We start from the raw sequence: 25,153 nt of genomic DNA on the forward strand, positions 1-25,153 counted from the left end.
GGTCTGATCAGCAGTATCGACCACTGTTGTGTCTTGCAGGATGTAGGACCAGGAAGTGACTTGGCACTTCTTTAAACTCCTGGTTTTGCAGGAGGATGCGTGAATCCCGCAGGTTCTTGCATGAATGAAGGAGGTGGCACAGCTGGAAAGAGAGAGCAGTGATTAGCAAGAGAGCTATAAGTCACACCTTTGTGGTGGCATATGGTTAGGGAAGCAGGATGGACGCCCCCAATGGTGCAGGGTCCAGCTGCAAAAGGGAGGGATGGGAGCAAGCAAAGGGAGGATCTCCTGTGCTCCTCCCATCCCATCTCTTCTTGCCTTTGGAGAACCTCAATGCTCTTGGGCTGTTACAACTCTGCTTCTATGATTCTGCTGGCTTTTCTTGTATGTCCTGAACAGTTCATGAGTCATGTGAGCCACTGGCCTAGACTTAGCCCAGAGCCCATAACTGGGCAGCCAGTTTTGGCTGGACTGCTCCCACCTGTGCAGACAGCGATGGCCTATGCTCCAGAAGATTATACTGGCTGTCACTGCTGACCCATGGCAGGGTTTCTAAGAGAGCAGACCTTGGGCTGCTGTTGTTGTCGTCACATCTCTCTACTTAAGGATCCCCGGCCGCCTTGAGTGACTCCTGGAGGAGAGGAATGTTAAAAATCCGCTCTTGTAGTAAGTTGGCACCATATCCAGCCACCGTCTGCTCTGTGCCAGGGCTTAGTAAAATGTTGGCAAGGACTGCAGCTCTGTACTCAGGCCCCCCCTTCCCCTTTTGTCTCAGTTGGTTTGGCAGTTGCATTGGTGGTAACACAGCTCAGGGTGGCACAGGAGCTTTGCTGCCCATATGCAGCTGGAAAGTGAAAAGGGATTTCCAGGCAGAGCAAATGATAAAGGGAAATGGAATGTGAGGGTCTGTGGCAGCAGGCCAGGGGCATGCCAGGCGTTTTGCTAACCCTGGCACATTCACTGTGGCTGGGGAGATGCTGAGGATGGATGTGCCCCATCCCACGGCTGGAGGTGCCGGTGCCAGGATCCACTCCACAGGTGGCTGGATCCCTTGGCTGCTGCTGAAGCTGGGATCTGAGGGGGGCTCACGAAGGCAAGCGAGGAACTGCTAGGCTCTGTGCAAATCCTATTTGTTGGCACTCCAGTTACAAGCATGGTAACTGTTGGCTGGGGCAGGGAGGAGGGATGCCGGCTCCTTCACTTTGTTGCTTTGCATCTTCGTCACTCTGTCTCAGTTCTCTCACTCATTTGTTCTTAATTATTTGTTAATTTCCTTCCCTTCTTCCTCAATTTGTTCTCTCAGTCATCTGCTCTCTCATTTGCTTTTTCTTTCCTTTGTTGCTGTTGTTTGCCACCTAATTTCCTTCTTTCATTCCTGTCACTCTAAGTTGTCCTCTCTCATTCCTTCCACTTTTTTCTCCTCTTTCCTTCTTCTTCCCCTTCAGTATCTGTGGCTTTTTTCTGGTGTTTTTTCTAATCCCAAGTACGTTGATTTCCTTCAGAGACACCTCACTATTCCATGCAGAGCTCCTCAAGCTGCTGCCCCTTTCATGCTGCACTTGGCAGGTGTCCCTTACCTTTGGGCTTTAAACTTTGAAAGTGGCCCAGTGAGCGAACACCTCATGGGGCTGACATTGAGAAGGGAAGGAGAGAACCACACTCCCATGCTGCCCTGGGCAGAGGTTCAAGGCCAGGGAATGGCGGTAGCTGGCCCTGCTCGCCCTTGTGGGGTGCTGTGCTGGATGTGGCCCTGGCAGGGGAGGGATGAGGAGGTGGCAGAGCCAGGTCTGTGACCTTCACCTGGGCCAGGCGTACGTATGCAGGGGCGTGGGAGGCCCTGCCTGCCGGGGTGGGCCTTGGCTGTGGGCACACCTGCACGTGCTGCTGCGCTCATCTGTGCTGGTGCTGAGGTGCCAGCATCTGCCTCCAACCCGCCTCCGCTCCCGCTTCCCTTCGCCCGCCTTCCTGGGAGCAGCTCCTGGCGGCTGCGGAGCGCTGAGCCGCGGGTTGGGCTCCCCACGCACCTGCCTGCGCGTGCTGACGCCCGTGCGGAGGTGTGTGCCCGCAGCCTGCCCCTGGGCCCGGGTGCTGCCTGTCCTCCAGCAGCTCCCACACGCGCTTGCCGTCCTTGGCACACATTTTGGGAAGGCACATGCCTGTGCACATCTGCACTCACATGTCACCGGCGTACACACCACTCCGGGCTGCCTCCCCTGTGCACAGGCTGCCATGTGCTTTCCCATGCACTCGGCTCACATGCTGCCATGCAGTAAATTATGTCCCCCTCTGCAACCCACCGCCCCCTCCCCAAAACCCAGGCCAGCTAAAGTGCTGTAACATAGTAGCTGCCTGAACTTCGATTCAAAGGTTAATATCAAAATCTGGAGCGGATTACCTAAAAATTACTTACAACACCATTAAAATTCTGAACTCTTTTTGTTGTGGCTGTAAATTAATTTAAAATGTCAGTTTTTTTGAGAAATCCAATAAGAAATTGAGCCAACGGAGCAATCTGTAAACTGTCTGGCACAGAGGAAAGTGTGTCTTTTCAATCGACAAGAAAAAATATGGGGCTTAACTGGAACCATATGGCAGCGCACTTGAGAGAAATCTGCTGAAGAGGAGGGAGGGGAGGGGGAACCCAGGCAGGCAGGAGCAGCGGGAGAGCTGGCGGCTTGTGTGGGAGAGGAGCTGAGGCTGCCCGGTGCAGGACCGGCGAGACAGGTGCATGGAGAGGACAGGCCCTGAGGAGCAGGGACAGCTCTGGGCTCTGCAGAGACCGTGTCCCAAGGCATTCCCGGCGGAAGGCAGTGGAGCTGTTCTCAAGGTCCCCGCAGGCACGAGTTGGTGTGAAGGGGCATTGTGCTTGGCAGTGGGGCTCTGTGAGCTGGTTAGGGAACTCAGAAGAGCTGAGCAGCGAGGGCAAGTGGGAAATGAGGTGTTTAAGTGGGTTTTCTGTGGAGTCTGTGCCCCTTGCTGGCCCACAAGCATCCTGCCACCCAGTTCCTTCAGCAGCCTCCCAGCACAGCCTCTCTGCTGGCTGTCCCCCTTGCCAGGAAGTGTGGATGGCATGGGTGACGGGTGGCTTCTTAGCTCTGACCCAAAGGTAAGGTGGGAACTGGGAGGCTGGTGGGGAAGGGCTGCCACTCCACATCCCCTGCCCCAGCCCCCTCTCCTTTGGCTCAGATCCTCACAGCATTCCTTGAGCTGGTGAGAAACCCAGCTTCCCCTCTGTGTCTCCTGCCTGCCGACATGTGTTACCCATTAGGCCTTAATTTCAGAAGATTTACAACACATTAAGTAATTTGTAGGTTATTTCAACTTTAATCTGCTGAAGTCGAGAAAATCAAAATTAAATTCAAAACACACGGATCTTCAAAGTACTGGGATTGGGGATGGGAGGGGGTTGTTTACCAGCCCTTGGTTGTCTCTTCTCCAGTGTCACTGCCACAGTGTCTCTTGCCCCTACTGCAATGCTGCCCTTCCCACCACCTTTGCTGGTATCAGGGGTGATGAGGGCCATAGAGGTCAGCTTCAGCAATCTGCTAGTGAGGGGTGTCAATGATCACAGAATAATGCCTTTTGGAAGTCCTCAGACTGATTGACCACTTCCATGGCACAAGAGGGAATGCCCTGGTCCTGACAGTTTCTTTTCTGTCTGTGATTGCGTCTGTCACAAGCTTGAGTAGATGCACAAACACTCCTGGGCTCTGGAGCCAAGGATATTACCCAGTACCTCTCTGTCCCTCACTTTCCTGTGCTGGGAAGAGCACCATGCCTTGTGAGAGTGGGTTTGCTGAAGTTGTCAGGCAGTTAGATGCTATGGAAAGGGAGGCTGCCAGCCCAAAGGAGCTAAAACAGAGGTGGGGACCTGGGGACAACTGCTGTGGCAAGCTTTCCTGCTCCTCTTCTACATTTACTGGCCAAGGGCATTTGTGCCACACTGTCCCTCTTCTTGTATTCCTCTTGTATTCAACAAGTATTCCTCTTGCTGAAAAGGGACTTTCTCCCCTTCACCTATTCTTCTCCTTCTGTCTGCAAGTAAGATCACGGGAACCCTGTCCATGTTATGGATCTGTGGCTGGAGAATCCCTGTGGGATTTATCCAGCATTTCCATGAGGTCCTACCCATAACAGGATCAGATCATTGACAGCTTTCAGAATGGGTCTGAAACTAGTCTAATCATTCCTTTTAGTGATTAGAGAAGCCAAAGCTGATATCTTCCTTAAATTCTTGGGGTGGGATAATGAACTAGTTGAATCACAGAACTGGGAGTCTTTTCTGATGAACAGAGGCTGTTAAGGCGTTATCTTGGGGCTCAGGAGATCTAAGATTTGTCTCAGCTCTCTACGATGCCAAGTTTTGTGTTGATCTAAAACAAATCTCTTACCCAATTTGTGCCTCAGTTCTCTGCCCGTGTAGTTGAAATAATGCTGTTGGAGTAAAGTTGATAGGAAGGATGTGTTGGGTGTCAAACTCTGCCGTGCAGAGGAGCTGGGCCTGGTGTGGCTCCTGGAGTGGAGTCCCCAGGTGGTCTCAATGCCTCAGTTCCCCCATGTGTGCAGGGGAAAAAAAGATTTTTTTTCTCTCCCTGGACTTTGATGAATGGAAAGTGTATGTGTCACAGCTCTGCTATTTCGCACTGATCTCTCCACCCACATCCCAGACAGTTTCCGGGTTCCCAGCCCACCAAATCCCTCAGGCATCTCTTCAGGGGCCCTTTCCTCTTCCAGTTGAGTGCTGCCTTATCCCAGAGCTGGGTGGCGGGGTGCAGCAGACATCCCATTTGGGAGCAATCCAGAACTGCTGAAAGGCTGAGCGTGCTGACGAGTTGGTTTTTGTGCGTCCCTGCATTGCAAGGGTGCACAGCCCAGAGCTGACTTTGTTGTCTTGACTGTCTGTGAGCCAGATCCCCTGGAAGTTGGCTTTATCAGGAAATGTGTCATTGAATTGCACTTAGGGAAACAAGCACTTTTGAGGGTGATGTCCCCAGTTCTGCTCCAACAAGGAATCTGGACATGCAGGAAGCATGTTACACTTCATCTGCATCTGTAGGTTTTCCTGCTTCAGGCCTGAATACCTGGCTCTGTCCATTTCATATTCTTGCCTGTGCTGGGAAATTTTTATCAGTACCATCACAGATTTGTATTTTCTCTGAGATTATACTTCACACACCTTACACAGCTGCTCTGACCTGTTTAAAGGGGGTGGATGTGGATACAGATGTGGTGTGTGATTCTGTGTTCTGTACAGACCACTGGGCAGCCATCAGAGTAGTAACTTACAGTCCCTTTTGATCTGGGTTGGTTTTAAACCAGATGTCAAAGCACGTATGCTGTAAAACAGAAATTGTTTCTCTAGTCTCTGCGGAGTTCATCTCCTGGGTCTTCTCTTTGCAAGGGAGGAAAGAAATGGATTTGTGTAGAGCAGTTTTCTGTTAACCCTTATGAAAAGTCTTGTGCAAAAAAGGCTAAAATTTATTTTGATATGTATTAGCTGGTCAAGCTAAACCCTGGAGAGCCTCGATTCACGTTAAAGGTACAACCTGCCTTATCCACACAAAGCATGTCTCTGTTGAACTAGATGCCAGAACTGGTGACTTCATTAAGACACAGATTTCACTTCAGTTTTAATGGTGTCAGGAATCTGCTGTCTTTCTTAGTGCTGACTTATCCTAACACCCTGAAAGTTAAATGAAATGTTTCTACCCACTGCTCACAAAGCTACAGGTGGTGGTGAGAATTTTTGCTTCTTTTTTCTAGGGAGTGCTGGACCAGGAAACATGCAGGGAGATCTTCCCCCAGAACAGGAATTCCATTTTGCAGTTAGTCTGGGTTATGAGGCTGAGATGTGCTTCTGCTACCCAGCCCTTTCAGCTTTCTCCCACCCCCTGCTCATGACTGTGTAGGCTGATGTGCTGAGTTGATGAAGGTTTAGAGAAAATTTAAGGATCCTCTGTTGGAAAGTGTTATAGTGGAACAAGAGCACATACCCTGACAGCCATGATGCCATTTAATTCAGGTCTAGTGGCCTCAATCCTCTTGTAATGATCAGCAAAAGTTCATACTTTATGCAAAGTGAAGATTATTGCCCTTTCCAAGCAAAGGGGAAATCAAGTCACAGGAAAAGTTACATGAATAATTTTCAGGTGTTCATGAGCCTTTGGCAGAGCAGGGAGTGGTGCTTGAGCACCCACCTCTCAATCCTGTGCTCTAACTTCTAGATCAAACGTTCCCAGACTTTTTTTCAGTGGATGGGAGGCAGCTGAATAGAGAGTTGGCCTGATTGATGCCCTTTCTGTACATAATCATAGAATCTCCCTGTGGCAATTCCAGCAATTGCTTACGTGGGAGGTAATGGCAGGAAAATACTCTTGGTAGGATTTGTATGTGCTTTGTGTTTGCTAAACCTGATCTCCTTGAAGTCCTAGAAGTTTGACTCAACACTTCAGTGCCAGCAGAATTGACCCTTGTGCTGGGCAGTTCTGCAAATTTGTGTCTTCTCAGTTGCTTTGAAAGCAAGTGGGGAGCTGAGGGAATGAGGAGGAGCCATCCACAGAAGTCACCTTTCCATCCGGTGATATTCCAGGGCAAGTATCAAAACACCAGCAGCTGGGAACCTCTGCTTTTAACCCTTCTGCCTTTGGGATATGTCTTCTCTTGTGTCCTTAAGCATCTTTGACTCTAAAATATGTTAACCTTTGGGTCTTCTGCTCATCAAAGGGTGCAGGGCAGAGGGAGGTGCATGTTTTCCCCCGGGGACAGCACAGCCTGTGCAGTGTCAGGTGAGCAGCACGGCTTGGCAGCCTCCTGCCTCTGCCGTGGGGTTTGACCAAGTCTAAGTTCTCACAGCTCACATGGGTGTGCTCAGCAGTGCCTTTAAACCAGCTGGCCACAGTGTGAGCAGCACAGACTCAGGTACAGGCTGATTGCCCAGGGCTCCATTCAGCTTTTCTGAAAACTTTGGCTGCCAGAGATGCTCAGCCTGAGGTACTCAAGAGAACTGCAGTGTAGATACAGCCTTGGTGACTTGCTGTGCCCTTTTCCACCCTCTTCCTCGCACAGTCCTCTGTGCCTTATGCTCGGGTGGACAAAAAGATGGTGCATGCTGTAAACAGTCATTCCCTTCTTTTGGCTGAGACTGAGATAGGTAATTTGTCCAGTTCAATATCCAAGGACACATGGGAAAGTTTGGGTGTGATCTTTCCCAGTCTGATGGTGTTTGGTTCAGTATCTTTGGACCAAAACCACTTCCTGGCTGAACTGCTAAGTCTGAATGAGTTGTGGAAGTGGAGAATGTGAACCAGGAATGCTGAGCTGGGTGGTGATGATGAGATCCCAGTTCAGTACATCTCACATAGGCACTTCTTGAAACTTCAAGGTAGTGGTGATGCTTCCTAAGCACTGTTTGTAATTGTGCAGAGAGAACAAGAGAAGACTGACATTGGTAACTTCTGAGACTTTTGGAGGATAACAGAATATCTTGCCCAGAAAGCACAAAAGGGGTCATGAAAAACTGCTTCCCATGCCTGTGCTGGTTGGGCTGGGGAGGGATGCAAGCTGGAGGGGCTTGGCATACAGCAGGAAGGAGGCCTCGGCTCATCCGAGCGTGCCAGGCAGGTAGCTGGTTGCCCTGTTTCTCCTTGGTGTCTGCTAGTCTCCGAGTCCTGGTTCACAGCTCCCTGCAAGCCAGGGATGGAGGAGATCCTATGAAAATGATGATATGTGACAATCAGTCACAGCAATTAGTGTTTTGGTTAACAGGCCTTTTTTGTTTTCTCTCACCCAGACAGAATGTCACAAATAAATCCTCGCCTGCATTTGCATATTAATTGGATCGGAGACGTCAAGCATCTTTCATTAAAGAAAATGATCTGCATATTTGGAGACATAAAATAGTTATTTTGATGGGTTTTTTTCATAAGATCAGGGGGTGGGGGAGGAAGGTGATGGGAGCAGTGGAAATTGAGGTAGAGTGAAGGCAGAGAAAGCAGCTTTTGTGGTTAACCCCTTGTGGCCCAGAACTAGCTGGTGCCCAAAGCAAAAATAATAATAATAATAAAAAAAAATAAATGCTGGGTCTCACAGCAGCTTGTAGAGCACTGCACCGTTCTCTCCATAGCTTTGTTCTTGAGGCCACAGAGTTGCTAGGTAGCCACAAACTCGCTTCCAAAACATCTTCCCTTGTCTACTCTGTCCAGCCACAGAGCTGGGTTGTTACAGGGCCCTCCTTGTCATCTCTCTTTCCTGATAGCACCAGCCTTCCTCTGAGGCTGTGCCAGTATCAGGCCTTTCAGATGGCAGGGCTGCAGGATCTGTGTGCAGCGGGTGGCCTGTGTGCCTGAAACAAGCTGTGCTAATGGGAGGGCGACCATGTGCCTGGGGAAACACCCTGGTCACAAGGGAGGGAGGTTCTTATGCCCAGGTCCTGCTTCTGTCACTCCCAGCTTAGGTGAGGGAGGTGCCAGAGGGCTGGGATGTGTTGGTTCCACAGCTGTGACCTTCTCTCTTCCTATGGTCTCTTCTGATTCGACGCAGGGTAAAAATTTCCCCAGTTCAAGTCAGTGGTGGTGTACATGGTCGATAGGAGAGTCCCCTCTTTAACTCCTGGGCTTCTACCCCTATGCTAGCCTTTGGTACTTTTGGCAGCAGCCCAGGACAGGATGTAAGGAACTTGACCCTCTACTTTGGAAACTGACTGGGGAATTTCTGTAGGCAGCATGCAGTGGCTTGAGATGGATTTTGGCTAGGACACTGAGGTTAACACTGCATTGGTTCCAAGGGTACATTCACATGAATGTAAATGATCATGTTATGGCAGATCAGCAAGTTGCTGCTTGTTAGCTGTGCTGCTGTGGGACTCTGAGAACACTGCTTGCCTGTTGCAAATTCCAGGTAAAATGTATTTGCCTGAAACTGATGCAGACATGGATTGAGGGACTGGCTTCTCCTTTGCAAGTTTCCACAGCATTTCTGAGTGCCCTTGTCCACCTGTCCTGCAGAAAACTCCCTCCCTTGAGCCCAGTCCTGTCCTTTACAGCCAGTCTCATGATGTGGAGCAAGATCTCACTAAGCTCATTTCACTGAGATGTCCCTAAAGACAAGTTGCTCCAAACCAGCAGGTGTGGCAGCAGCTTTGGTTTTACAGGTTCCCAATCCCTTTATCTTCAGAGCTGCCCTCAGGAGTCTCAGCTGAGCATTGCAGAGGAGCACAGTCTTGGGATCCCCTGCCCGGCGCTGGGGATGACAGGGGCTGGCAGAAAGTGTCCTCTGGCCCCAGCACTCTTGGAGAGGAGCCCATGGAGGGCTCTCTGCCATTCCTGAACAGTGGTTTGCATGGCACAGCTCTAGCTCTCCACAGAAATGCTTCCTGGGGCTGAGTCAGGGAGAAGGTGGAGAGAGCCGGGCACGTTTGCAATCATGGCACATCACCTATGTCATGCTTTGCTTTATTCTACTTTTAAGAGCTCATCCAAGTCAGAAGGACCCCTGAGGACATCTGCTGCAGTCAGTTTTCAGGATTTCCCATTTTTGTGCTTTAGAAAAGAGGGAATTTGGTTCAGAAAGCCCATCTGCCTTTTGGGCAGAGCGTGGTGCTCACCGTGGTACATCCTGGCATGAGCAGGTCCCATGTTTTACTGGGGAGTTCTGTGTGCCAAAAACAACGTGGTCTTGAAGCTGAGAGTAAGGACAAAGCAGAGGCTCTGGTTAGACAGGTACTCCAGAGCTGTCCGTAATGGAGTGTGGGGGCTGCTGGGGTAGGTTTAAGGAAATCAGCTGGGAATAGATGAGAGATAATTTGCCTTATCAAAGTGCAAGGAGCAGGTCTCTCTGGGCTTCTGAAATCACTGCCAGAAGGTGGGGAACGCAGTGCAACCCAGAGCATGTGAGTGCTGGTTTGGGGCCCAGCTTCTTTTCTTGGCTTTGCCATGACCCATTTAACCTTAAACAAGTCATCAAGAGATGAAATCACCTCTCTCAGCCTTGATTTCCCTTTGCCTGCCTCTGATATTTTAGCCCAGCCGCCTCAGGCTGTCTCATCCTCAGAAATCACCTGGTGCACAAGGGGTCAGGCATAATGGAGCAGTCATAAAGAAGGGTGCAAGGCTGCCTTTCCTCTGTGCTTAGAATCTCTGCAGGAAAGGCTTTGGCACATGATAAAATCTTCAGGGCACTCTTTAGTAGGAAGATTCAACTCCTGGCTCCAGAGAGCTCTGTCCTCCGATGATGAAGGGACCGTGTTTCACACCCCTGTACTGCCTCATTTTGCAGAAAGGCCTGTAATTAGCCATGATTCTTCTCTTTACCCCACACATCAAGGCATGTTGCTGGGTTTTTTTTCAGAATCCTGATCCTAGGAAGCCATCAGTATCCAGGAAACTTTATCACACACACTCGAAATAACCCAGAAAGCTTCCAGCCCCATATTAGGGAATTAATCCCTGTCAGAAAGTAAAGTGGATGCAGAATTTATTGACAGGCTACTGTGACTGCAGGCAATTTGTGACCCAGCCCCTTCCTTTACCTCCACCCCTCCCCATGAACAACAACCCAAAAACCCTCTTCAGTCCTTCAGCCTTTATATTTAGCATGTCTGGGTCCCTTGTCTCAGCTCCCAACATTCGCAGCATGCTCAGGAGCCTTCCCAGGGGAACAAACTACAACTGCAGGCAAGGTCAGCACAGTGTCCTCCCAGTCTGCCCCACATCCACTCCTCTCCATTGTCTCCTGTAGCTCAATTCAAACAGGGAGAAAAACAACAAAAACAACAAAATCCCAACACCATCCAGCCTAAAAGTTCTTTTCCTGAGCTCAAATTGTGGCAGAGGGTTGCTGTCCTCATTGCTTTAGTGCAAGGCAGGATAAGTTGGTGGTTGGAGCAGAAGGTAGATGGGAATGAGCTCCTTGTTGGCTCTGCTGGGGACAGGACATGTTAATCTTTAATGATTAAGTTTCCCTGTTTGTAAATCTCTACCATCACTGCAGCCTCCAAAAGCCTTTCATGTCTGCTGGTGAATTCCTGGAGAGGTTCACGGAGCTTCTGTAGTTTCTGTTGGGAACTTGAAGCTGGAATTTGGGATACTTGCTTGTGACTTTTAACAAAAGGATTTGTTTATGAATTTTTTTTCTGCTCTTCCTTATGAGGAAAGATAGGCACTCAGGAATATCATCTGTGAGGTAGCATGGGCTTAGGCGTGAGTTGCTGTAGAGATGTGAAATGTCACTGTACTATATACGTATTAGGATCTAGAGAAAAGAAGGGAAGTGTAGGATGTGCGTTAGCAGTTGAATTGCACAGGGAAATGTCTCCCTTGCAGTTCTCATGGGAGGCAGGTATCTCTCAGGCTTGTGCCTGAGCACAGAAAGGTTCAGTGTCAGACCATGGCCACCAAGAGGCTCAGAGGCTCATCTCCGAGGACAGGATTGGTTTGGGGATAACTGCATCTCTCCAAGCAGTAGTTTGTAGTAGAGGAGGGTTTGGTGGTTTGTGGCACATTCAGCTCAGCAGACGGCAACTACAGATTGTCTCTTCAGCACCTGCTGTCCTTTAGCAGTCGGACGGCACCATCAGTCATATCCAGACACCATCAGGAAATGATTCCCAATCAATTATAATTGCTCTTCACCTACTTCCTGTATAAATCACTGATGTTTCACTGCAGATGCCAGTGAAACCAAGGAGCAGGAGTCTCTTCCCTTGACTTTCTGCCTGTGTCTCAGGCCCACCCACTGAGTTTCTAGGGATGGCCCTGCCATTCCGAGAAGCAGCCAGTGATTGGGATTTAAAAGCACTGTCATGTTTTATTGCCTCTGGAACCTAGGGATGGATGTGAGGAGGATAGTGTGTGCTCCTCATGTCTCTGTGATCCAGGGGAAGGTGGGGAGAGGGGCTTCGAGACAGCACCCACACCTCCAGCAATCAGCTGATGGCAGAGGTTGCATGCAGAGGCAATGGAATCAGAGATCTCATTAATGCTGGATTAGGTCCTAAAACAGCCTTTCCCAATGGAATCCTGGGTGGAGTTTACCAGACAGGTGTTCTCACTTTCTTATTCATTCTTTTCTCCTTCCTCTCCTTGTTTCCTCTTCTTCATCTCTTCCAGGTTTGTTTGTGTGCTTAGCAAGGAGAGGGACTTGTGTTCAGAGGTGGATTTGAAGCCGAGTAAAAGAGCTGCTAAGGCAGGTGGCACCTAATGCTGTTTGATTTTCATGGTATCAAAACATTATGAGCTCTTCTTTTGAAATCTCAGCAGTGTGTAAGATGGAATGAAACACCTTTGGGGAAGGGAAGGTCAGAGACTGAAATATCCTTTTGGAGAAGGGCAGAAAGCCAAGCTGGAAAGGCGAGATGCATGGAGACTCTGGAGGGGCAAGAGGAGTGGGGTGAGGAGGGATGCCAGGAGGCCAAGGCTGGGCACAGAGCGGGATTGCGTGCGGCAGTGGAGCCGTGCCAGGACAGATCCTGCTCGGCCAGAGCAGTGAGGAGGTGCATGGCCGGGGTGGGTGCTGTAGGGAGCCAGGGGTGGGTGCTGTAGGGAGCCAGGGTGGGTGCTGTAGGGAGCCCAGGGGGGGTGCTGTAGGGAGCCAGGGGTGGGTGCTCTAGGAGCCAGGGTGGGTGCTCTAGGAGCCCAGGGTGGGTGCTGTAGGGAGCCCGGGGTGGGTGCTGAAGGGAGCCAGGGTGGGTGCTGTAGGGAGCCCAGGGTGGGTGCTCTAGGAGCCCGGTCAGGCAGGAGCGCGCCGGGGCAGGCGCGGGCGGGCAGCTGCAGCTACTTCCAGGCGGATGATTATTTTATGGAGTCCTCAGAAGTCCAAAGTTATGTGTGTTTGTTAAGCGCCGTAACGCTGAGTTTATTTAATGTGGTTTTAACTGCTGCATGCTTTTATAAATCAAAATAATTAAAAATAATAAATTTGAAGGTTAAACAACAGCCTGTGCTGTGGCAAAGGAGAGAGAATGTCTCTGGGTTGTGTTTGCAGGGAGGCGAACAGGGGTTCCCAACAGCTGCCTGCACCTGCACCACTGTCACATCACTTGAGGGCTGGGGGCAGGTTTCAGGCTGGTGTAGCAGGGAAAAGGCAGTGCCAAAGTCCAGGCTGTGGTGCAGCTATATGCCTTCACACCCTGTCAAAGCCATAATGAGGAAAGGCACATCCAAGTGCCAATGGCTGCCCCAGTTGTGTCCTCATGACAGCCAAAGACCGCTGGTTCTCTTCCTTTTCTCCTAGTTTTAAAGCACCTACAGACACTTGGATTTGCTGTACTCCTCATAGGATTTTCCGGCTATCGATATTCTTGTTGTTGCAGGGCATTTCTATTGATGCCACATCTCAGCCTGCATTATTTACACAGAGCTATCGAATCTGTCCCCGTATTCAGGACAGCCTGACAGAACCCAGCCTCCCTCTTTAAAGGTTAAACAGGCCAGGTCCCCTCACAACATGGGCTCAGGGCTTGGGAAGCACAGGGCTCCAAACACCTACCTCCCTCTACACACACTCCCTTTCATTTTAGCTCAGAAAGGTTACCCTGAGGCGCCGGGGACTGGGAAGTGGAGGGTGCTGGAGAGTGTGTGTGTCTCTTTAAATGCTCTTTCTGTCAGCGTGATAAGGAATTTGATGGCTTTATCAGAAATACCAAAGCTTTATTTAGCAGGGTGAGGCGAGTGCCACTCGGCCCCTCACAATCTGCTGATAAATTGGAAAGAAAAGAAAGAAAGAGAGAAAAAGAAAAAGGAAAAGAAAAAGAAAAAGGAAAAGGAAAAGGAAAAGGAAAAGGAAAAGGAAAAGGAAAAGGAAAAGGAAAAGGAAAAGGAAAGAAAAGAAAAAAGAAAAGAAAAGAAAAGAAAAGAAAAGAAAAGAAAAGAAAAGAAAAGAAAAGAAAAGAAAAGAAAAGAAAAGAAAAGAAAAGAAAAGAAAATCTAAACCTTCCTTTTCTGGATTTGGGCATGGCACAGCTTTCAGGGAGCATGCAGCTGGACACAGTCCATACCCGACCACAGCTGCTCTGGATGGTGAGGCCAGGTGCATGTTAGTGTCCTTGCTCGAGAACAGAGCTCTTGTGAAGCACAGAAGCAGCTTGGGTTTATCCCATTTTCTCTTCTGGTGTCCCCACTGTTCACCTCATTGTATCTCTTGCATTATCCCTTTTCTTCTTTTGTCCCCAATGGGGATGGATTATCTTCCCTTTCACCTCCACCTTTGTTAAGCATTTTTTGGGCAACATCTGGGTTATAGTACAAGCCTTTAGATATAAAGGCCTCACTATTCTTTCTCCATCCCTCAGACTATGGATTTCAACAACAGGTTTGAGTTTGGCTGTTTCCCGAATCTCATCTGCCTTACCTGGAGTTTCCCTGCCAGGTTATGTGAGTGGGAGGCACAGCAGTAAAGTGAGAAAGGAGAGGTGTCTAATGGGGTCATTAGGCATGGTATGGAGGTGAATTCTGCAAAGTGTTCCTTCTGCACCATGGAACATTCACAGCTGGAATGGGAAACAGCCCCCAGATGAGATTTTGTCCCAGCCCACATTACTAGTCCAGCTGCAAGAGGGCAGGCTGGCATTTGAGGGGCATATCCACCCTTGGATCTTTGCAGTCCTTCCAGTGTCCCACTGGGCTGTGAGAGGATGTTTGTCAGTGCTCACCCCGGTTCTCCTTCTGATGGGCATCCCTCAGAGGGGGAGTAGACGTGGTTGAGGAGCTGGCTTGTGTGAGGTGCTGCTCTCCCACAGTAGAGATACATGATCTGATTTATCTGTTGCAGACCCCCTTATCGTGGGGACCTCCTACAGTGGGGGCAAAGCCGAGTCAGAGAAATCTTCCCTCAATGCACTGTTGATGGGTTTGGGGAAGGCAGTGCTGAGTGAGGAGTCGAGGATCACGACCCCAGCCTGCCTGCACTGTGTAATGCTACCACTACTTTCCTTCTAAACAGGCTAAATGTCAATTTTGTAGTTAAATCACAGAACTGGGTGTCAAGTGTCCTGGTCCCTAGCCACAGCTCTTCCAACTCCCCCGTGGAAATCTACTGCCTTCTCTTTGCCTCTGTGGGAGCACTCTATGCACATGAGCAGAGCAGCACCTGGGTTTGCAGCAGAGCAAGGAGTGTGCAGGGTTTTCCAAAGGATGCCCATTGCCAGGGCTCCACCAAGCTTGAAGGGGTTGCCTTACTGAAACAAACCTGGCCCCATGGTTGTGCAGCTGTCTGAGATCTGGGTTGGGAGGTGCTCAAGACAGACCCAGTATTTCTCCTGATCTGCGTTTATCATTAACACATGACATCTATTATATATCATTGCCATGTTTTGTTGTTCATCGCGTGCCTGCGCGCAGGCCACACACATTGTGACAGCTTTGGTCCCTTCTTGATGTCGTGCCTCCACACCTTTTCTTTCCATCTTTTGTGTTCATTCTTACTCCTCCTCTTTCCTTTCTCTCTTTCGTTTGATTTTTCCTCTCCCCTCGGCTTGCACGCATGCACACAGACAAACACACACGCATACAAAGCCTTTTCACAGTTGGATCATCTGTTCTTGGCTCTCACCCACATCTCTTTTTGATGTGGTTTCTGGAGGGTTTGGGCCAAGTCCCCCATTTCTCTCTCTGACATCAGGAAGCCTGCTGCAGCCTCTGATTCCAGACGGATCTGGTTAACTCTCTTAGGAAACCTTGCCACCTACCAGAGCACAGCTAGTGCTCTAAGCCTGGCCGGAAAGGAGAAAGAGGGCTTGATCTGTGCTGAGTTACAGCCTGATGTTCTGGACAGTTACTCATGATTTACACTGATTTGCATGAGCACAGAGCAAGGTTCTGAGCTGATGGGGTGTCTGGAGGCACTGACCATGGAGCTGCTCCTTTAGAAGATATTTCCCTTGTTGGGGTTGTGTGGTTGCTCTCCCTCTGCAAAGCTGGCCATAGGAGCAGCCCCCTGAGCTCCAGGCTCTGCCTCTCCGCTCCCATTTTGAAGCTTCTTGTAAGGATTTAAAAGCACATTTTCTCTCAGCCTCAGAGTAGGACATCTCTCGGCCCTGTCTGGTGCAATGCTGTCCCTGTAGCAGGGAGGACAACCTGTTCACTTGAGCACCGTGTCAGAGAGAACCGTCCCTGGTCCCCGGGAAACGCATCTGTTGGTTCACAGGCAGTTCCTCCTCTGGCAGGCAGCGTAAGGATGGTGTGATTGTGAGAGAATGAGTAGACAAGTTGAAAAAGGATTAACAGCAACTGGGTCTTAAATACCCCTCTTCTCTGGAAGGTTTTAAAGATGCACGGTCCCTTTTGGGAAGAGAGGCTTTCCCGAGTGCTCGCTGTGTGATGTCTCGGTGTGGCCGCGGAGTGGCTGCATCGCAGCTGGCTGAGCTCCGAAGTGCGCTGGAGTCCCCTGGGGGCTGCAGGGAATAGCTGTGCTTTCGGCACGGAGCGGCTGGATGGGACAAAGGGACACAGGCACGGACACAGCCCCGCTCTTCGCAACACCCTTCTCCTGAGCTCCTGCCCAAGCTGCCCTCCTGGCTTGTCTCAAATCCTGTTAGGTCAGCAGCAAAACTTTCACCAGCCTCGGTAAAGAGCAAACATTTTCAGTCAGGTCAGTTCCAGGGCCAGGGATGGGGTTAGGAGGGAAATACCTGAGCGACAGTTTGCTTTAATAGAATGGGGAAGGAGGTGAGAGTAGATTGCTTTGGGCGTGGGTAATGGGGCATGGAGACCTCACTGACTCAACCAGCACTGCGAACTCTGTCCTGGTCACTCAAGCTGTGGCTGCTTGTCCTCTTGTCTGAAATAAGCCCATCATCTCAGTCTGCAACCTAGCAGGCTCATGTGCCCTGCCACAGCGCATCTTTCCATGTGGCAGTAACTGGCCACACCAGCCAGGAGCTGGGGCTGGAGGGGCTGTGGAGCCTGGACCCCTCTGGCTTCTCTTGCAGCTCAATGATGAGGTGGGGACAGGTTTGCCCCATGGCTGCCCACACAGCCCACACACAAACTTTGCATTTGCTGATGATCCTGGGCAAAATTTGTTCCTTTCTAAAAGGAAAATTTGTATAGAATGGGCTAAAAGGCCTGAGGCTCCCCCAGTGTGGGCCTGGGGTGCTGGGATAGCACAGCTCCTCCCTGAAGCTGGCTAATAGAAATCAGTCCTGATTAGGATTAGTCCAGCCAGCACTGAGCTGGCAGGCTGATAATCTAATAAAAATTCCCAGGATTGGTTTACTCTGGGGAGGATTTGTGCTGGACGCGGGAGGAGCAGGATTAGCCCAGCTGTGTTCAGGAAGGGAGGGCAGCCCAGGGTGGGCCGGGAGGCTGCTGAGAGGGTGGGGGGAGCAAGATGGACAGCAAGAGTAAGTGGAAGTGACAGGGTCAGACCGGGCCTTTGTCCTACAGCCTGATTAGAGAGTCTGCCCCCAGTTTCTTACACTTTGGGATGTTGTCGGACAAACTGGAGCTTAAATCTGTCAGAGCGCAGTAGAGATTGGAGTTGACATCCCAGGAACATATTCCTTGCTGTGCAGAAATCCAGCCCTGCTGGGGAAATGTGAAATGCCCACCCCAGCCCCCTCTGAGTCAGAGGAGATGAGCTCAACTTCTTCCTTTAGCTGTGTTGGGTGGTTGAGGCTGAGAGCAGAGAGGCTTCTCCAGAAGCCAGGATCTGCCATGTGTGAGCTGTGTTGAGTTCCATGCTGGTCTCTCCAGCTTCAGCCCCCAATGGAGAGGAAGTCCTGAAAGGCAGGTTGCTCTCCAGCTGAAATCACCAGGCTTTGTTGCATGCGGTGGCAAAGGCACCCACCTTATGTGAGTGAGAACTGGGCAGAAGATCTTTGTTCCTCCCCGGAATCTTAGGGTGGGCACTAAAGCTCCTCAGCGTGCAGGGAGGGGGTCTGAAGCTGCAGGCAGTGACTCTTCAGATGTTCATGGACACAAGGCAGGAGCTGTATAGGATGCAAACCTATTCTTTGAATCAGAACTTCACAGAGAAATGCCCTTGGACCTACAGAGGGTGCAGATTTTGTGAGGGGGCTTTTGTCCTTTCAAAAATCTGCTGCTCCTGTGGATGGGCTGGAGCATTTCCCAACTGAGTGGATCTGTCTGTGGACCAGCATCCTAAAAGCTCTGGGACCTGGTGGTTGTTTGGGACACCCTCGTCTTTAACTACCAACCTCTGTCCCCCCAAAAGGTAAAAAAAAAGAGCAAAAGCCTCTAAGATGAAACCAGGATAACTAAGTAACAGGAGCTGTGTCCTCTCCAGGCTCGGGTAGCTGCATATATGATTGTCATCTTGATGAAATCCCCCCGGATGTAATGAGCTGATTTTCTGCTGTTAATATTGCATCTGCTGATGAAGGATTCGTTAGGATAATGGAACGAAGCTAAAATATAAATGACTCGCTGTCAAGAAGCAGCTTTTGCTAGTGTTCTCCTGACAGTTCCTTGGCCGTGGCTAGGGAGTTTTGTGTGCTCTGCACATGTTTGCAAGGTGTGTGCGGTTATTGGGTCCTGCGTGGACGGGGACACACGGGTGTCAGGGCATGTTCCCCAGGAGCCCACTGCCTGGGCGCCTGGAGCCCTCTGGCACACCACGGGCACTGGCAGGGCTCTCTGTGCCAGAGGGGACCAAACGGGGCTGCCAGAAGAAGGGAGGGGATGTGAGCTGCTGGAAAAGCATCTGTGCCTTCACTCCGGGTCATTTTCGGATCTAGCATGTTCCTTTTCTCTTCCAGTTTAATTGCAAAAGTTGCTCTGTTTTCTTTCTGAACAAGAGAAATCAGTTTAAGCACGTTATAAAGTAAAACAGATATTTGCTCACAAAACTTTTGTGAATGCAGAGTATTATTTTCATTGGAAAATGCAAAAAAAGATCTTGATAGAAGTGCTTGTCATGCTGCTGAACAGTAATCCAACATCTGGGCAGAAAATATCAAAGTTCCACTGTTGGTTTGGAGAGATGGGGTTGGTTTTCTTGCAAAAAGTAGAAAAGAACCAACTCTGTCAGTAGAGGGATTTTAACTTTAATGCAGTTTTGCACACGTGACCCCAGCACTAGTTTCTCACCCCATCTCAGGGCTGTGCACACATCTGAGCAGGTGTCAAGTCATTGTTATCAGATGTGGAGGGGGGAACTTGTACAAAATACCTTTAAAGAAAATCGTTTCAAGTATCTTTGGTATCTTTGACTTTCTGTACATTTTGTAAAAACATTAACCAAAAAACAAAATTGCCAACCCTTCCTTTGACCCTGTGCCTGAGGGCATTTGGTGTTTTCCCTTCAAATCCATAGACACAGGACCAGTTCCTGGACCCATGAGAATCTCAGCTTTCATTGTTTGTTTGGGGGGATTTTTTTTTTTTTTTTTTTTTAGTTTTTAATCACATTTCTCTCTCTTCTGATTACCAAGGGGGGGGAAAAAAAAGATAATGTGAACATGAACCATAATGGCTCAAAAATGAAATTAAAAGACCTTGTTTTCCGTTATTATTTTTCAAATCCCATTTTTCAGCCAGTAATGTCAGCGATCAGAGCAGTGATTTTAGGTTTTTTTTCCACAGCAGTTTTTCTGGAAGTGTGAGGTGGTGGTGGCCAGCCCCTCCTAACCTGCACATCTTTGGTGAATATTTGAACAAAGCCTGGCCTGGCACTACTTTTGGGGAGTTCCTCTCACTGTTCAGACTCCTCTAGTGAGGAATATTGGTGGTTTAATTGAATCATTCTTTACAAAAGACCATGAATATCAATGATGGAGGAGGGTGGAGACACATGAATATGATGCTAGAAATTTTGTCTGAAATGTATTTGATGGAAAACAGCCTTCTGACTAAGTGAAATACAGAGTGTGTGGGGATAAACATATATGTAGTACTTTGTCAGCCGTTTCGTGAAAATATTTCTTTGCTTTTCTTCATGATAAAGACTACATGGAAGAAAATTTTCAACTGAAAACATATTTTCCCCAAGATATTTGTCAGGAAAAAGAACAACCTTTTCTGTCCAGCATTCTATCAGAATTTGACTTGGACAAATCTAAAGAAATGAGTGAGATGTAGTGGCCTCCCTGGGGGCCAAATGCAAGGAACAAGGAAGCCCATGCATATCCCTGTCCCACTGAATTCCCAAAGACAACTGTGCCAGGACTCTGATATGCCAGAAAAGGCAGAACAAGGACATTTACTAGGGGATGAGAGTTCCTCCCAATGGGAAAGTGGTACAGAAAAAAGTGGAAAACCTTTTGTGCTTCTGCACTTCATATTGCACAAGCTTTAAAGTCCCGAACTCACAGAGGAGTAAGCTGGTGAACAATTTGCAGTTTATTTGCTACCTGTTGGCGAGAGTAACACAGCCAGGCCCAGGAAATTGCAAGTTGTAAGCTGGGCTCCAAAAATGTGAGATCATCCTCGAGGTTTGGAGATGGAGTAGGGAAATGCCAAAGGGTATGACATTCTTGGACTTGCATTCTGAGTCCTTCAGCCTTTCTGGGCTTTCTGCAGAATTAGCCTGGGCAAGGGGAGGAGGTGGGCAGGGAGGTCTGACCAGAATCCGCCCCTCTTGGCATCTCTGAGGCTTTTTATACCAGTTGCTTAAGGGCAAAGAGCCAGATCCTGAGCCAGCATTGGTGTCAGCAGGGCCTCTGTGATTCACACACACTCGGGCTCTCCTCCCAGTGTCAGGGAAACTCTTTTGAGGAATTTGGTTGCAAATTCAAGCATGGCTTGGCTGGGACAGAGTGTCTGTGTTATGGGAGGGACCTCTTGGCTCCGTGGCTTGTTGTCGTTTGGCAGGCTCAACCTATAGCAACCAGCCTGGGGGATAGCACAGACTGCTCAAATCCTCCACCTGGGCTTTTCCTCCATTTCCACTCTTTTCCAGGTACCTCCAGAGCCCAGCAAGCCCTGTCACCTCTTCCCACGTACCAGGTCTCTTGGCCATCACTTGGAGCGTTTCTGTGTGCATGTTTCTGTGTGTCACACTTATTTTTTTTTCTAGGGTCCCCTGCTTCATCATTATCTTAATCAGTGTTGTGTTAAGTTTCATGCTTCCTTTGACCTTTATTTTTGGCCTGGTTATGCTGTTTATATGCCTCTGACACTTGTCCCCTGGTGCTATTGCCAGGGAAACTCAGCACTGAGGCCTTTCCCTTTTCCCCCACCCCCTTGTCCCTTTCTGTTTAATTTTTTTCTTTCTTCCCCCCCCCCCCCCTTTTTTTTTTTTTTTTTTCTTTTAACATGGTTTTCCTAAAAAGTTTTTTAATCAATCAAATTTGAGGCAGAAAATAGGCTTGGTCACGCCTGGTCCTTGGGTCGTGTGACACTCACTCAGGGTCCTGACAGCTCCTCAAAGGGGCACCCGGGCTGAGGCGGGGGGGCCGCAGCGCGTTTCCCCAGGAAAGAGCCGGTTTCCATGGCGCTGCCCCCACCTCTCCGCCATCCGCCAGCCCGACGTGGGCCTGAGGCTCTTCAAAAGGGGCGTTGGGAAGCGGGCGTGTGTGCGGGGCCGGGAACAAACGGCGGCGCGGGGGCGGCGGCGCGGGGGCCGCCAGCTGCCGGGGCTGGGCCGCGCAGCTCGCGGGGAGCCAGCGGGAGCGGCGGCCGCGGAGCCAGGGCCCCCGCCAGATCTGCATAATCAGGGGCTTTTCATAAATGCCCCATTTTTCATCGCCGTCGAAGACGTTTGCTCAGAGAGAGTCGGCAGCCCTGGCACGGGGGGACAGCGCCCAGCGCTTCCCAGCCCCGGCCGTGCCCCCGCGCTCGCTCGGCTCTCCTCCAGCCCGGCCTGCTCTGCCCTGTGTGTGAGCGCAGGCAGGTGCCCGACCCCGTCAGAGGGAGCTCGGGCCGCCCTGGCCATGGCAGGGCACTGTGGGGCCAGCCGCGAGGCTGTGTCACTGCCAGCTCCCTCCTTGGCTCGCCATGTGCCACAGCGTCCCGGGCACTGCCGCTTCTCCTTGGGTCCTCCCTGCTTCCCTCACCTTTGCCTCGCCCCACCCTGCCCTAGGAAACCACTTGCCCTTCTGCTGATTTCATCCAAGGTGTGTACCTAGGATTTTAAAACCCTCTTCTTCATCCCCAGCCCCTTTCTCAAGCGCTCTTCTCTCATTCTTCTCCCTCCTGTCCTTCGTTTCCCCACGCCCTTTCCAGTTCTTCATTTGTGCAGGGTCTTTTGCTTTCTCTCTTTTTTATAATTAATGATTAGCTTTAATTGGTTTGCTTAGGCAGCCTGACAGCAAATTAGCAGGAGCCAGCCCAGGGCTGCCGAATGCCAAGTTTGGGGAGTGCTGTGCTTTGCAGACACTGTGGCAGGGGATGAACTCCTTGGGATCCCCCTTGGCACTCGCTCCTGCTCTGGGGACTGTGCTGCAAGCTGGGGCTCTGGGCCCTTACCTGCTCCTTGGTGCCATCTATGCTGGGATCTGGGACTGGCAGTGGATGCTGTCCCTGCTCCTCTGTCCCTTGTCTGGCTCCAGCTCTCCCGAAGTGTCCAGCAGGCACTGAGCTGCAGGGTTGCCTCTGTAATGGTCCCTGTCACTTTCCTACTGCCCAGTGCTGGTTTTCCTCCTCCTTTTTGCACGATCACCTTTGTGGAGCTGGGCTCTGCTCAGCAGGGTGAAAGGAGGGCAGGATCTCCCAGGGAGCACTGTGCCAAGGGGACTCTCCAGCCCAGCAAAGCAGGTGGCTCTACCCAGTGCTAAAGGCAGGTAATGGGGACAGGGTGTGGAGAGAGGGGGGCTTTGCTCTTTTCCTCCTTTGCAGTGATTTCCCTTTGCTTTGCTTTTCTTTTCTTTGCCTTTTTTATAGCTCCCATTTTTCTTTTTTATGAGAGAGAAACTGCAGGGTTCTCCCAGGGCTGGGAAGAACGCTTGGTCCCAGGCTGCTCCCAGCCAGATGGAGGGAAAAAGAAGGGGGGCAGTGGGCCCATAATCCTGGGAGGAGAGTTTTCCTAGTTAAAGAGGATTGGGGATAGAGTCTAGGACATTTCAGCATGTTGTTTGATGAAGAAGGGACAGACCATGACCTATTTGGGATGCTAGTGAATTTTCAGCACAAAACTTTGCTGGGAGCACTGGCACTAGTGTAGCCCTACAGCTGGGGATGGAGTTGATTTGTGCTGCACTGCTGGTATTGCCTTGTAATAGCAGCCAAAAAAAGGGAGAAATGGGAAATAGCACGAGTTTCCCTCTCCTTCAGCCCAGGCCTTTTCAGCTGAGCAGTCCAAGATTGGCAGCAGACAATAGCTGGGTGAGGCTGCTCAACTGGATCTATAGAGCAGCCAGAATATTCCAACCCCTCTGCAAAACCAGGAAGGTTTGTTGGGCTGGTGACAGCAGGGTATGTTTCTTGTCCCCAGGAATCCTGGACTCTCAGTTGTCCTTGCTTCAGGTGTTAAATGGGTGATTTGCCCTTACTGGACACCATTCCAACCCTCCAACTGAGTGTTAATATCTACAAATGCCCTTTTATGGGATCCAGAGCACATATATAAGTGAAATCAGAGGGATGTGCTGTCTTCCTGGGATTTCTGTCATGGAGGAACAGCCTTTTTGTCAGTCACAGAGGTCCCTGCTGCATTCCAGATTCATGAAAGATGGAAGCCAGCGCAAACACGTCTGCTCTCGGATCTGCGTGTTGTTCAGCTGTGAGTGTATGGGCAAACACCATGCTGTGCTGCCTTGCTGCAGCCTGGCCTCTTTCCCAAAGATTGCCACGATTACAGCTCACTCAGGTACAACGCTGATAATGCATGTAGAGCCTGGAGCCAGCAGGTCTCCTGGGGGCTCAGAGGCTTCAGTTGCAGGGCTCCCTCCTCTGCCCTGCCCTGCCCAGGACACATGGCTGTGCACTCCCTCACAGCTCTCGTGTCCCTTCCCAGTCCTGATGGCACTCTCAGAGTCCCTCACATTGCTTTGCCAGTGTTTTCAGCTTAGTTGAGCTTTGGGTCTCTGCAGAGCAAGCCTAAAGGGTGAGTTTTCCTATCCCGAGGGAAGAGGGAGAAGGATGAGAAGTGTGGGAAAAATATTTGCTAGAAAAGTCATTGAGACCTTGCCACCCATTTCACTTTTAGGTGGTCTTGGTTTATTCCCACAGCAGATGTCTTTGCAATAGCAGAAGATATATTTGACTTGTCGCAAAACTTCCATGTTCTGTGCCCTTGGATAGTCTCCTTTTCTTTTTCATACCCCACCCCCTCTGAGGTGTTGTTTTAAGACCCTTTTCACTTTCCTGTTTGCATCTCACTGCCCTTCAGTGAACCACCTCCTCTGCTTGCTTTGCAGTCTATCAGATTTATTGCTGTTGCTATACTGATCAGGACCTTTTCAAAACTTGGTAGTGCCACTGGAGTGTCAGGCACTGCACAAGGTTGAAGGCAGGCACAGCTACCTCTCCAGGAGGGTGGCCATCCCTCTGCCTGCTGTCACAGCTGTCTCTTCCCTTCTGATTTTAGCAATGTGGGTGCCAGAATTCACCCTCTCCCTTTGCAGCTTAGGGGCTCCATGGTAATTGTGCACTTCTTGGTAGTTGAAGAGCAGCTGAGGGTCACCAGCTGTTTCACTGTAGAGCTGCAGGGGGGAAACTGAGGCAGGGAGTTGAAGGTGCCTGAAGATGTCCTCAAAGCTCATGAAGTGACCCACTGAGGGATTATCCCGCCTGGGCTCCGAGTTTCTCATCACACATCCCATGCCACAGGCTGCCAACACAACCCATCACTGCAAAGGAAACCAGGGGAGCACATGATGCCTCCTGTGCTGCCCTGCTGTGCCTTTGGCTTGTCTTGCTGCCCTTCCTTTCCTCTTCCTCCTCTGGCACTCGGTGCTCCCAGCACATGCCCTGCGTGCTGCCTGGACAGCCTGAGCTGCTCCTTTAAGGCAGGCACGCCAGGGGACTGCGCGGTGCCAGCCTTCGCTGTGAGTGCCTCTCGCGCTTCCCCCTTGGAAAGTTTCCTGCCCAATTGTTATGTGCGATCCGATCTGAAAGTTGCTCTCTAAGCTTCTTGTCACATTTTGACTTAATGAAGTGCAACTGGAGTGGGAATTGGGGTTCATCACGCCAGTCTCACTGCGCTCCCTTGTTGTCAGAAAACAGGGGCGGTTGGGGACCGTAATGCAACGCTGCAAGTCGTTATCATTCCGGTCAGTCTGTTTAACACAAAATTAAACAAAGAACTAATTAGTGCCTCA

The 25,153-nt window shown here is 50.2% G+C and overlaps 1 protein-coding gene across 11 annotated transcripts in view; it reads left to right on the plus strand.

Moving 5' to 3' along the window:
• The window catches only part of CASZ1 (castor zinc finger 1), a 190,033-nt gene that overhangs the window by 63,755 nt on the left and 101,125 nt on the right, over positions 1 to 25,153 (plus strand). The window lies entirely within an intron of this gene.

This window comes from Passer montanus, unplaced genomic scaffold, assembly GCF_014805655.1.
Source record: "Passer montanus isolate IOZ18808 unplaced genomic scaffold, ASM1480565v1 scaffold62, whole genome shotgun sequence".
NCBI classification, from domain to species: Eukaryota; Metazoa; Chordata; class Aves; order Passeriformes; family Passeridae; genus Passer; species Passer montanus.